Below are 15872 nucleotides of genomic sequence, written 5' to 3'. Positions count from 1 at the left end.
CTGTTGTTATATGTCCAGTGGCAAATATAACAGTTATATCGGCAGTGCACTTGAAATAAATGTTTAAATGAAATTAAAAGGTAGTTGTCCACTTAAGTTAAATACATGCAAAACGGAATCCAGAAATGCTTATAATCATGCGGATTTTTGTTTCTAAAACTTTTTTGCTTCCTTTCTGATAATAGGGAAGAATGAAAAATACTTTCAGTTTGCTTGTATTGCTATTTAAAAAAAAATGCATAAAAATTTTCGGTTCGTTGTAATTACCAAAGGGAAAGACAAAATGTTGGGTTGTGCATGAAATACTGTTTTCTTGTTTCATTTTATTTCATCGAATAAAATGGTTTGAAATATAGAATCACATTTTGTTTTCGATATGACTTAAAATCGAGCACACCGTTATTAGTTAAATAACCTATACTAGAGTGTTACATACCTGGAAATTCATTCTAGTTGTACCATTTCACTTTTCTCAGACGATTCTACATCCAATATTTATCAAACGAAAAACACACATAATCCATTAACATATATGCATATATACTAGTTTTTTTTTTTACTCTTCCGAAATACCACTTAAAGACACAAATAAATATCATTTCAATCCCACTACAAGAAAGACGTGCGTCTCCAATGACTTTAAACATAGATCTGAATGAACTTTATTCAAGATCTTTTTATAGTAATTATTCTACTGTTCATAAAAATGTCATACAATATCTAAAGAATCGTAAGGAAATCAAAGAAACAACTACATTTGCTTGATAAAATGAAACAAACGAGAAAGTTTTGCCTGAATTAAACATATAACTTTCTTTTCTTATGGTGGTATGTATATGTAAGAGAATGATAATCCCTTTCTTCATGAATAAGTACGAGCGTTAGCGAGTACTTATCATGAAGTAAGGGATTATCATTCTCTTACAAACTAAGAATATTGTAAAGTGCTCAAGGCTCAAATGATCTATTCAAGAATTAGTTTCATTGTCAGTGCAATGTTTATAATTGATGCATGACTTCCTTTTTCAGCATGTCATTTATGGTTTAGTTTTAGTGATGTGAGGACTTTCGTATCATTTGGGAATTTTTTTTTTTTAAATGCGTTATAGATATTAGGTGACACAACAGTAGAAAGAAAAGGTAGGAATTGTATGTTTTCTGATTGTGAGTATGAATGTAAATCATGTAATATTTTAGTGAAGAATTATCCTTTTTTTATTTACAGTTTAAATCAATTAATACATTTGAGTTACAACTAAATTTTATTTCACAGCCAATAATTTGGTCCGGCTTTTTACATCAAATACTGTTTCATTATGTCAGGGAAATGTTCAAAAATAATGCCCTTAAAAGTTTTTAATATGTTCAAAATTAAATTCCTGTTTTTTTATCGGAATACATGTATTGGAAATAACTATTCTCCCCAACCGCTGATAAAGTAATCAAAGTTTTGGAAAGCTAAAGATTTAGATCATTTTTTTTCTGAAAGACTTTTTTTCTTTTTTTTTTTTGCATTGCTTTGGTATTGTTTAATTTTATAGTAATTTGAAGTTAATAATATTTTCATAATAACATTGACGGTACCAATTTTACTGCACCAGTAAACCTCAACTTATTTTGAGATTTTTGTTTGTTTCACAATTCAACTTTTAGTCAGTTTCAATCACTGTGTGATATAAAATCCTTTCAATCTGATAAATGTGCTTCGGGGCAGTTGTAACTCATTTATAGAAACTCTTTGTTTTGAACTGTAAATAGACCCAAATAATAGGATAATCCCTTACTAAGAACATGATTTACATTCATTCTTCACGATTAAGAGGCATCCAATCCTGCAATTTCATTGGTCGAGAGTACTTTGCTATATTTTAATGTTAAAAAAACATAATCTGAATAGCAATTTCAAACTTAAAAGCATAAATACTTCGTTAAGTGAGTAGATGATCAGCTTGATCTTAAATTTTTCCTGCGGATTCTTGGGTACAACACGGGGAAAATGATAGGAACACCATTGCAACATGAAATAAAATTCTTTAAAATGTTATAACCTGAAGATTCGTTTTTAATATATATAAGGTGTATTTTAAGTTAGTGAAAGTCCAAATAACTGTCCATTTTTGGGAAAAAATGGGCGTCGGCCCTACGGGCCTCCGCTCCATTATTTCCAAGGAATGGACAGTTATTTGGACTTACTCTATAACGTAATCGATTGAAATTCATGTTCATTCAACCAGAACCCGTTTATTACGCATGTGTATACAGGTTGTACATAAATATATTATTTCAGCATGTTTTAGTGTTTTTTGTTTGTTTTATGGGTCTTGTATTTTGTATAAAAAACAAAATGTGTATTATTTCTACGCACCGGAAAAAAAGTTGTTTTTTAAACATTTTTTCATCTATTTTCCAATAAGTTCCACAATAGAAAAAAGTTAAATACAATTAATCTTTTTTTAACATTTTAATGATTTTTTAATAGAAAAACTTAAAACAAAAGAAAGTACAAATACAAGGTAAAAAATAATTCAACAAAATGATAAAAATATTATTGTAACTTTATTTCCTGTGACTTTTCCTCCTATATTCATCAATACGAAGGTAGGACAGAAGGTAAAAAAATAAAAAAAAATTAAAGGACAAGAAGTCACCAATTAGTTTTTAGATAATTTTTTGGCAAAGATCTTAAAAAAAAAATTCTTCAACTTTTACATATTGAAAACATTTGTAGTAAAACCATCAATAATTATACATTTTTGCTAGGAAAAAAAGAATATCAAAAGGACTTATTGACTACCTTCATGGCACCAATAAATATATATCCTTTGTATGGTTCAAATTCATTTAATCTTTATCCAAAAATGCTAATATAAAAAAATAAGGAGATGTGTGGTATGACTGCAAATGAAGCAACTATCTAACAGATTTCAAATGATAATAAAAGGCTCCGACATGAAACATGTGAAACAATGCAAACTCGAAAACTAACGAAATAATTTATACAATACAATTTACGAAAAACAAATATGACAGACAACCACCAACTACACACAAATAAATTTTGAATATCTGTCCTGACAATTTTATTACTTTTAAATTTTATGAATTACAACAAATTCTGCTATGTGGAAGTCTTTGGTTTATTTTAGAACTTATAATTTGTTATAATTTTATTATTGACAATGATAGAAGAAAACTAAGAGTTTCATTGTATATCACCAGGAAGTTGAAAAAAAAGAGAAAAATAAAGTCACTGTTGTTTCTCATATTGCGAGTTAAGATGAAATTGTTTTTGTTTAAACATTTTTATTTCTATAAATATTAAGCCCTTTACATTCTCTGCTATGGATAATGTTGATGATAGTTTTGTCAATGTCTCTATTTAAGCTATTGGTGTTTTTTAGAAGAACTACATAAATTATTTTGTCTTGTTGGATTGCGGTCTCGTTGATTTGTACCTTTATCTCCTCTTATTCATATTCATTTCCAATTAATGTTGGTGACATACACTTTGTCAGAGGTTTTGATAGGAATTCGTATACAGGTCAAGGAAAACAATATATATGAAATCCTTCCATGACACAATAATGCCTTAAATACATAGAGTTCTTATCATGCAGTCAGCATTTAAAAGGATATTAATTTTTTATGTAACAATTGAATAACATTTACGGTATTAAAACGAAAGAATCAAAGTGTACATAAATATTGCAAAAGAATATTGTGTTTTTACAACACACACGTAAAACTAAATTTAATACTTACTTATCATTGCTTCATATTTTACTGAATAATCAGCGTTTTATGGAAATTGCATGTTGAGTGCAACTTTAGATACGAAACCATATTGATATTTTGTAGAAAACCTGCTTTCTGTAATAATTTAACATAAATCCTGTATTTTCAATACATTTCAAATCTTCTAGGAGAAAAACCAGTCAAAAATAAAAAAAATGTTCCCGTCGTAAAACATATGTTCCAATGGGAAGAAAATTGTTCCCACAGGAAGAAAAACATGTTCCCATAGGAAGAATAAATGTTCCCATGGGAAGAAAAACTGTTCCTATGGGAAGATAAAAAGTTAAATTCTCATGGGAACAAACTATTTACTAATGTTCCCTTGGGAACTTTAAAGTTCCGATGGGAACTTTAAAATTCCCATGGGAATTTTTAAATTTCCCATGGGAAATGTACTTTTAATCAGCTGTAGTGACAACAGTGACAACAGCGACATGTTGGGACATATGGGGAAATTTATTTTTTTTTTATTATCTTTCACCTGACCAAAACATATTTTTGATATCTTGTAAAACAACAAAGTCAGATTTGTCAATTCTGGAATGGCAAATTTGTCCCGGACAGTGTTTTAACCTCTCACTTGTATGACAGGGACAGATGAATGAATGGTCGGACAGATGGACGAAAAACGAACAGACAGAGGAACGGGCAGATGAACAGACAGATAGGCTCGCCATAACTATATATCTCCATCTTACAAAGCAGGGGTACAGGGGTGGATCCAGCCATTTTTAAAAGGGGGGTTCCCAACCCAGGATAAGGGGGGGGGGGGGGGGGGGGGAGGTTCCAACTATATGTCCCCATTCAAATGCATTGATCGTCAAAAAAGGGGGGTTCCAATCCCCGGACCCCCCCCCCCCCCCTGGATCCGCCACTGGGGTATAATAAAGCTTACTAGCATGTGAAAGTTTGATTGAAATCCATTGTTTGGTGCAGACAGATAAACAGACAGACGGACGTATATGCATACCGAATGATGAGCATCCTGATTACAAGTTCCCCACCTCTTAGAGTTTGGGTAGAAATAATTAACTCAGATCCAACCATTAAGATTTGAATTTTCGTACATTTTGACATCAGCATTTAATTCAATTTTACTACATTTGGTTGCCATTTTAAAAATGGCCGTAAACAGATAATTTTGAATAAAAGAACAGAGTTCCAATGTCCCCTGCGTTGTACATATTTAATAAGAGGAACGAAGGCTTGAGAGCAAATACAATGCAATTTTCCACTGATTTTCGAAATTGTCCGAGACATTGCTAATACAAACCTATGATGTAAGTTTTATAAAAATCTGGTAAGAATTGTACACATGTATGAGAGCGCTATCAATGCAATATTCCATATAATTAATATTTCCAAGCGGCATAACTCTTTTAAAATTAATTGATCGGCACAGATTTCTGAACTCGTCCAAGACATCGCAGATATAAACCTATAATATAAGTTTCATAAAAATCTGGCAAGAATTGTACACATGAGAGGCTACATGTAACGCTGCAATTTGCATATGATTAATGTTTCCAAGGGGCATAACTCTTTTAAAAATAATTGATCGGCACTTATTTTCGAACTCGTTTGAGATATTAATGATAGAAACCTACAATACAAGTTTCATAAAAATCTTGCAAGAATTGTACACATGAGAGCGCTAACGATTCAATTTTCCATGTAATTAATGTCTCCAAGGGGCATAACTCTTTTAAAAATAGTACATCGGCACTGATATTCGAACTCGTCCGAGACATTGCTGGTACATGTATAAACCTGTGATATAAGTTTTATAAAAATCTGCTAAGAATTGTACATCTGAGAGCGCTAACAAGACCGGACGGACGGACGCCCGGTATTCCTATGTCCCCCCCCCCCCCCCCACAACGCGTGGGACAAAAACATATATTATCATTTTCACCAAGATATTTACTTTTCCATAACATATGTATTAGATACACCCATTGGGGCATCTATAATGTATTTGAACCAAAATACTATTGTTTTAAATGATACATTTCAATATCTTAGGAGTGGGTCCATCTTATTGTAAATGGTTAAATTGCATAAAGACTCACCGCTTTAATCATTTTAATCTATCCCTTTGCATTAACCCTAAATATTTTGGTATAAATAAGATATTCCCAATTGGGCGTATCTAATGCATTCTTGATACTACTGGAAAATTGTGTGTGTAATACAGTTAAGGGCAATCTTATTGGACGATCTAACCATGACTTTTCAGTCCAAGATGAGCAAATAACTGGTACATTGCAAAGTACATAGTCAAAAAAATATTTCTAAAAAAATAAGTTTCATCCTTACTCGTCCGTTCATACGTCCGTACGTCCCAAAATTGGTTTCCGTTCTATAACTTTAGTTTGTCTCAACCAAATGTTATGAAACTTACACACAATGGTAAATTACAACAAAACACAGATCAAGTTCGAATTTGGGTGGCGTCACTTTCACTGTTATATCCCTTTATTCTGTTAAGTGCAAGCAGGGGCATCACATCTGTGTCCCATGGACACATTCTTCTTTTATTTTTCACTAATTATTCACACGGTAGGTATAGTGTCCGGCTAGGATCGTGGTTTTTCGAGTGATTTGATCGTTTTTTTTCGAGTGTGACCACTTTTTTTCGAGTTAATATGAACAAAAATGTAAACAAACAGACTTCCTTTCTAACAAGACGTGATATAGCCGCTTGAGTTTAATATACAAGGTTATACAATGTATGTTAGTATTTGATATCAAAAGATATTAATAATCCGACATTATTTTTCGTTAAAAAAGTTAAAATTAGCCTTAAAATGCTTTTATTCCAAAATACAGAATAAAGCCATTTTTATACACATACCAATGCAAATGTCGAAGGAAATGCATACATGGAATCTATATTATCCTTAGAAATACAGACACTTTACAAAAATTCTTGTTATTGCATTGAAAACGACATTTTGAAACTAAATGCATTTCTTTATGTTCGGGTTTTTTCGAGAGTAGTCAGGGCTTTTTCGAGTGCGTCCGTTTTTTTTTCGAGTGATTATACAAATTTCCTATAGCTTAAAATGCTATGTGTCAGTGTATTTACGTTGAAAAACAATAAACAAAGGTTCAAATTAAGTACTTTTCAAGGCATGAAACCAATACATTCGCCAGTTTGATAATGGTGTACTAACACTTACATGTTATAAACAAGTATCGTTCATTTGTATATATATTGTTGTTTGTCATATCTTATAAATTACATTTACAGTATATATTCGTGATGTCAACAATATAATGTAGGCATAGATAATTTGGATTGAGACGTACATACAGATACTGTGTAAAGCTGATGAACTATTCATTTCATTGTTAATTATGTATATAATTTAATTCAAATGTTTTTGTCAATGGGTATAGAAATGGTGCGGATTAAGTGTGTGTGTGTGTTTTTTTTTCATTTTTTATTCATAGATTTTTATGTGTTGGGGCGGGGGGCAGGCCTCCTTTAGTAGAATATGTTTTCTTACATGGCATTTTTCTGATTCCTCACTGCTGTCTAGTAGGTTTCTTACTCCTTTTTATAAAAACTCCGGGGTTCTCCACAAAAAATATTGTTAACTGTAAAAACAAAAGTAGCATGAAATAAAGTTGAAAAGATTATGAGTCCCCTGCACTATATTCTAAAGACCGTTTTATGAAGGATCCAGTAATTTCTAATTTAACACTGCAGACTTGTGGTACGTTTTCCGAACAGAAAATTTGCATTAAATTGAAAAAGGTTAATTTTGATCCACGTAGTATTACACCCCAGTTCTATTTTTATTTTTCATAGTTTCGATTTCTGAAAGTGTAGATTGAATAGATCTTTTGTTACAAAAAACAATGGATTTTGACCACAAGGTGTGACGAGCGGGGTTTCTGGAAACCCCTGCTTCTACATACCGTAAACACAGTCCATTGTTATTCATAACAATAGAAATTGTTTTTTAAGCATGAACATAAGGGATTACTAATAGTATTCACTACAAGTTGTTTCAAAACATATTTCAGGCAATTTCAATAGCGACAAAAATATTTAGTTTCTATTTGGAATTCAAAAAATCATTCAAATACTCCTTTGCTTGAAGTTTTAATTTTAATTTAACATGGCAATGTTTTAAAGAACATACATGTAAAGAACTTTCATTTGAATTATACATTCAAAGCATTTAGATTTCATTCGGACTAAGTCTTAATGATAAAATAAATATAAAGTTTGGATTGCTGAAGACTAATGATGGCACCCGGGGGCGGATCCAGCCATTTTTAAAAGGGGTAGCCAACCCAAGATAAAAAGGGGTTTTCAGTCATATGTTCCCATTTGAAAACATTGATCGTAAAAAAGGGGGTTCCAGCCCCAGGACCCCCATCCCCTCGGATTGCCCCAAAAAAGGTGGGTTTCTACATATGCATGCAATATGTAATTTTGTATGTTAAGTGTGTCCGGTCGTCGAATTTCTAATCCAAACGCACATATGCCTCAGTATGTTTGTTAAATGTTGAGAAGAGGGGGGGGGGGGGGGGCATTTTTTTTATAAAACCGTAACATGTAAAATACATGTATGATTACCTTCATTAAACTGATACATGTAAGTACCTTGGGTTATAAATATTGCGTTATCTTCAGTCTCTTCTGCCAAATCCAACAAATAACCCAAAATGTCGTCCGTCCTATACCCGTCAATATTGACAACTGCATACCATGAGTAAGATGTATTGTTTTTGGTAATAAGAATGCACGATACGGCAAACCTTGACCGGCTGATCCATATTAGCACATGGATTTAACGGCAGTATGCAAAACGTCAACTTTGACTTTTGAAACATCTACTCACTTGTCAAAGTTTGAATGAAGATGTCATAGTAAGGTTACTTGTCGGGTTTCATTTAAAAAAAAATAAAAATTCTTATTAATCATGATTTGATACTGTCATGTCAATAAAAATGCTATCCATTCTTTTTCATTTAATATTCAATATACTAGTAAACAAATAAAGGGTTTAGCATCGGGTGTAAGATAGTTATACACTTCTGGCTACGGTGTGTCTTGATGTGAAAATCTCCTGCCTCCGTCCGTCGGGGTTTCTTATCCAGACACACCTATCCCTCAGTGTATAACTATTTCATATGTTTTGGTGATTTATTGGGAATATATGACATTGTTCTTTACTTAATTACAGTTATAAACTAGAAACTGTCATTTTTTAAAGTCAAGAATACCTTTTTCCTTATTCAAATTTTCATAAAAAAAACCCGGACAATCTGTTTAAAAACCCGGATGGTTTCACTGTTGCTCTCGAAAAAACCCGGACAACATAAAAAACTGAATGCTTTGGTTAAATACAAGGAAATTGTGCTTCTTAGTTGCTCAAAACATGTATAGTATTCAAAATAAGATGGGTAGTCATGTAAAAATCTATTATAATTACGAAATAACAGGTAATTGACCTTATCGCATGTTTTCTCACTCGAAAAAGCCCGATCTACACTCGAAAAAAATGGACAGATTCACTCGAAAAACCACGATCCTAGCCGGACACTATACCTACCGTGATTCATATTGAATTATTTATAAAAATGTCTATTGTTGAAGACCTTATATTGACTCCTATATGTCTATTGTTTTATTGTTTGTTGCCGTCTTATTTGGTGTATACCCCAAACGAATTTATTTGGAAAAACTATCCATTGTTTTTATTTTACTTTTATTTTAGATATAGAAAACTTCTTACCTTACTTCTTCTTTGATTTCTATAAGCAATGTTTCATCTGCTTTCAACTGCAAAAGAACAATTATCGAGATTATAAAAAGATGATGATGTGCTGTCATTTGTATCAGAGAATAAAAGACCAGAATTATATTTAATTGCTGAAATATTTAAACTAGATGTTCTCAAGAGCCTGTGTTGCTCACCTAGATCTATGTGTTTTTCTATATCGAAGACTAGAATAAAATTCACGACTAAGATTTGGTGATAATTGCTTCTGCTAAAAACTTTTCTTTGTATATTAATTTTTTGGCAAAGAAAAGGCAAAACAGTGTTTAACATCATGATTTAAGGGGCAATAAGTCATAAGCAACTGACTTCAGCCATTTGATGTACGGGAAATAAATGAATAATACTTAGATCTCAATATTCCTAAAATTTCTGTCATGTTGATTGGCATGCAGGATCATTGGACACATTTTAAACGAGGTTCCCTAATGATGTATTTGACCAAGTTTGGTTCAATTTGGCCTAGTGGTTTCAAAGGAAAAATTCTTGGTAAAAATGAATGGTCAAAGATGACATTTGACAATGGACAATGACAACAGAATATGACAGTCGACGGATGCCTAATGATGAGAAAGCTCACTTAAAATTCATTAGAATTTTTAATTCTATCGCTTAAATTAAAAATATTTTTCGGTCTAATCGGTTAAAACTAGAACTGTCTGCATAGCGAAAGTAATGCCCCAATCATATGCATGTAAGTTGTTCATCTTTCAGAGTTATACTGATTCAGGGACAAAGTCTAAGGTTTGAAAACTGTAAAGTAAAGAAAGCATTGCTTATATAAATAAGAAGATGTGGTATGAGTGCCAACAAGACAACTATCCATCCAAGTCACAATGTATAAAAAGTAAACAATTGCTTGCATTTATTATTACAAATCCCTGATGACTGTCCAGAATTTGAGTTTTACTTCTTACAATTCTAGTCCTTTTTCAAAAAGGAATACTTCCAAAAATTAAAAATGCAAGATAACATTCTAAGTGGTCAAGGCTGGGAACAGTATATCTCAGATTAAGGTAAAGACCACATTGACCTGATTTTTTTTATGTGAAAAACTGCCACCCCATGATGCATTTGCAGTCCCAGTTATGTCAACCTAGGTTCTATGGTACAGCAGTTATGACCTGGACAAGGTCTTAATATCCTAGATTTCCAATGATTTTTCAACATACCAACATTAATCAACCTAAGTTCTTATGAACAAAAGTTATGGCCCAGACACAGTTTTCCTATCATAGGTACAAAGATCAAAGTCAAGGTCACAAGGACCTAATGTTGTATATGACACACCCCAATCCCATGATGCATTCACAAACCAAGTTTGGTCAATCGATGATCTTCAGTACAAAAGTTATGCACTGGGCATCAATCAGGCAAAGTTTTACTTCAATACGGGTTTTTACGTCAAGGTAAAGGTCACAATGACCTTATTTTGATTTATAGCACACCTCCATTCCATGATGCACTTGTATAGCAAATTTTGTCAACATAGTTAAGTTAAACGGTTCAAAAGTTATAGACCTAAACAAAACGGGATTGAAGAAAAGACAGACAGATGGACGGTCAAATACTGACTTATTATCTTATATAATCCTTAATTGTTTGCAGGGTACAAAAATTAGTTATCAAAATAGAAAGATCACTTTTCAGTTGTGAAACGTCCCACGTCACTATGTCAATAAGGGAAACAATTGTCAATTGTTCAAAATTTTTCCAATATCTCCTGTAAAAATTGGAATTTAAATTGCGGTTGCTATTGTCAACTATATGTATTAGATACACCCTGAGGGCATTAGTCCGAGTAGGTGTATCTAATTTACACACCCATATTATGATTAATGTAAAATGATAGATTTCTATAATTTAGGAGGGGTATCTTTCATCAATTTTACCTTATTTAATGGTAGAGCATGATAAACGCAGGTTATCCAATTACATTAAACGACATTCGGGTGTAAATGATTGATTGATTGATTGTTGGTGTTTTAACGCCACTTTTAAGCGCCACATTTGGGCTATTTCGTGGCGGTCAGTTTTTATTGGTGGAGGAACCGGAGTGCCCGCAGAAAACCACCGACCTTCGATAGGAAAACTGACAATCCTAGTCAATAAAGATTGGAGTCGAGTGCACCCGCACGAGCGGGGTTCGAACTCACAACCTCAGTGTTGACTGGCTAGTGATTACAGTAGTAGAACTACTTAGACCACTTGGCCACCGAGGCCCCCCGGGTGTAAATGACAATAAACATTACTACTAAGAATGAAAGCTTTTTGTCAAAAAAATGATTGAAGTAATTTTTTATATATAAAGTTGATCAACGACGATGAATGCTAAGTGATGGCAATTATTCAACAAAAAATGAATTATTGGGGTTCATTGATACAATGTATGCCAAATATAACCGTGTATTTAGATTTTTAATTTTGGGTCCCGAGATTTTTAATTTTGGTCCCCGTTTTCAAATTGGTCATACTTTATAGTTATCTAATGTTGAATTGTTGAAAGACCCTCCTCCGAAAATAACGAAAACTGTTAATCATTAATTATAACAGCTAAAACTTGTATGGTTGTATCTAAAATCTTTGAATTTTGAACTGTTTCTCTTACTTTAAAAAACGACCCTTAACACAGAGTACATGTAATATTTACTCTGAGACTTAATCAAGATTACTCTAGATACAAAATGATTTTTTTTTTAAATTGAAGTCTTTATTTTGATAAAGAATGTTTTATATTAAGTGAAAACAGTTCTATCAATTCTAATGAACTAAAAGAAATGCCATAATTTGAAAGCTTGGAGAACTGGCATCCGGAGTCCGTCGTCGTTAACTTTTATAATTTTAAGATATATATATTTGCATTGAACACATAAGTTCTAAGTTTTCATAGTACAACTTTCATGCTATATCTTTTTATACAGACTTGCTCAATTAGTTTAAGGGAATTAAAGTTTGTCTTTTCTTTTCTTTTTTTCATAGTTTTTATTCAGTACTACTGTTTATTTTTGTTTGTTATATGGAACATCCTCCCTATGTTTATAATTGTTCTGTCTTCGAAACAAGACCCCTAGAATGATTTTCTTGACATTTTCAGAAGTGACACTATTTGCTGGCAATAAAAAAATAGCAATAAAAAAGTCCTTTAATTGAACAAAAGTTGAAGTCACAGCAGATTATATTCTTACTTACTACAACTAATCACCAACCAAACTTGGCTGGTTTTTTTCAGCATGATAGTTTTACTATGTGGCAAGGAAATAACAAGAATAAATCAAGATTTTATCAATTTTAATTTTTGCTAACTATTTTATGAAGTTCTTAACTGACTTAACGTATATGTCAATATCATAACCAAAGAACTGACTCAGCTTTTGAATGTGTGTGGGCCATTCTTTTCTAAATTAATTGTTTTGATTCTAAATGTCTGGGAAAAATTGAACCAATAAATATTTGTTTATATTGTGTTTCAACAAATACTCTTGTTCCTGTTTCTTATTGAAAAAAAAGTTTGTTTTGGAATAGGTAAAAAAAAAGAAAGAAAAGAAAACAGATAATAAATAAAATCCTGTTTCAGAATAGGTTTATTAACTTTTCAAAACTTCCTACTACAAAAAACCATACCATGCTTCATACCATCAAATTATACCATGGTATAGTAATTTGTACCATACCATCATACTCATTATTATTACCATACCATGGTACCATTCATGAATACCATGGTATGGGGGTATTCGTACCATACCACTATACCATACCATGTTTTACAGTATGCCCAATATTTTTTATAAAATATAATATTCTACCTTAAACTTTGTTTTAAACAATTTATAAGTACATAGTTAGGAATATTCATTGGAAACCAACTTATTATACCATTCATTTACTAAGCATTTTATGTCTTTAATTACATTTTAGTTAACAATATATATCACAAGTACAGTATGGTTCAAGATTATATTTTTAAACTAAGTCATTACACTGAAGCACCAATGTATGATGAATGAATGAATGACTTTATTTCTCATAAAACTGCAATTTTTTTTCAAAGTTCAAGTTCAAAAGCTTTATTTACAGACGAGATCATTATACAGAAAACATAAGCTCTATTGAGCTTTTATATCGTCTTACATTGTATTAGAGATTTCCAATAAAATGACATACGTACCTAACTCGACGTACGCACGTAACGGGACCGGTTATTGCTAACCTATTATTTTTGTTAAATTCGTCACTCAAGTTTTAACTAAGTATTCCTAAACTATCAAACCCATTCATGATAAATTTTATCAATATCAAGTATTTATAAGATGATGAAAAACGAAAGAAATCATGATTTTTATATATCACGTGATTATTGAGATTTCCGCCTAAACTTCACTGTCATAAGACCACGTATATATACGTATCTTTACCTATCATACAATTCATTTGAGTTGTCTTTCATGGTTTTGGCCATGACTTTGTTTTTCGATATACTTAGCAAATGAATTTTATTATTTGATATTTGTCATGCTTTTATTTGTCGTTATCAGATTGGTGTCCCTTCTTCTTTTCGTTTTTTTTTTCATGTTTTATAATATTTAATTTTCGTGGGTATTTATTATTAGATAGATTTTGTTTTAGCAATTTCAGAAAAATCGAACTCAAAGTCTTAATCAGAATTTGTCTCTGTTAAAATTGATAACTGGGATTGCATCATACTTTATTAAGCATCATTTCAAACGTTCTCTTCTTCTGCAGTTAATCTCGTTTATTTACAATCTCCGTTTTTTTTTCAACAGGGAAAACGTACGACAAAGGGATGTGTATAATTAAAAAAAAATTAATACAGGTCTTGTACTTCTTTAAATTTTAATAGTTGACATAATCTTTTCTTTCAAATGAAAGTCAACGAACATTAAAAAAAAGAATATTTTAATTGAAAATAATGTATGTAAATAAATGTGTACACCAATTCGTTATATATATTGTAATTTGGAAGGTGTACTTGATTAGCAACTGATGATTAATAATCTGCATATAAACATTGACCGCTGTCGATAGTAAACTATCAATTTATAGTACATAGTAATTGGCTAAAAAATATCCTGTCCCAAAGTATCTCTGATTAAAAGTGGATGAGAATGCCAATTTACATACAACTATAATGTCACTTCAGTCTTTACGGGAATTTTCTTTTACTCTTACTTATCCAATAAGTGGATTCTAAAACTATCACATATATTGATTGAGTTCGCGAAAATTTTTAGTTTCAATTTTTGTCTCGCTTTGGAGGTATATATATATATATATATATATATATATATATATATATATATAAAAGTGACAACTCTGCGACAGATCCATGCACATGATCACCAGTGAAGGTGATACACGACTAAAAAAAACATTTTATATTCATAATTACTTTAAATATGTATATATTTGTGTAAACCAAGCTCTCTGAAGGAAGGTTTTTCCAGGTTATTCTTATGTCGTGCTGTTGCACCACTGTCCCAGGCTGTAGGGGAGGGGGTTGAGCGCTCACAAACATGTTAAACCCGGCCACATTCTTTATGTGCCTGTCCCATGCCAGGAGCCTGTGGTTCACTTGTTGTCGTTGATTCATATCTGTTATATTTGTTTTTCGTAAATTGTTTTGTTTTTTTAAAATCAGACGGGTAGTTTTTTCAATTGAATTGTTTCATATTTTTCAAGTTGGCCCTTCTTATAGTCGACTATACGGTATGGATTTTTCTCATTGATGAAGACCGTACGGTTGCCTATCATTATTTACATCCACTTCATTTCTCATTGGCATTCATACCACATCTCCTTATTTTTTTAATTTCTTTTAATACGTTAAATATTTTCAGGTAACTAAACATGTGAGAATCCGCTTTCAGTACCTGGTGGTACTTGAAGATCGATACTCGGTGTCTTTCATCATAGAAATGTAATTATTTTGCATGGCTTCATTCAAATTTGATTAGTCGAGCTATTTCCAACTGAATTTTACATTTTTTTCTTATACTGTGCTGTTACACCAGAGTGTTGAGCGCTGATAAACGTGTTTAATCAAGCCAAATTCTATATTGGCTTTCCCAAGTCAGGAGCTTTCACTTCAGTGGTTGTCGTTGGTTACTTTTGGTCATGTTTCGGTTATTTTTACTCGTGTAAAAATGGTTTTTTTTCTCGTTTGAACTGTTTACACTTTTCCTAGTCAATGCCTTATATACACGTATCTGCTAATACTGTATGCGTATTTGCTTATTGTTGACGACAGTACGA

The sequence above is a fragment of the Mytilus californianus genome, unplaced genomic scaffold (genome assembly GCF_021869535.1).
Source record: "Mytilus californianus isolate M0D057914Y unplaced genomic scaffold, xbMytCali1.0.p SCAF_2, whole genome shotgun sequence".
Classification (NCBI taxonomy): domain Eukaryota; kingdom Metazoa; phylum Mollusca; class Bivalvia; order Mytilida; family Mytilidae; genus Mytilus; species Mytilus californianus.
The sequence above is the reverse complement of the archived record's forward strand: the minus strand, read 5'-3'. Positions refer to the sequence as shown.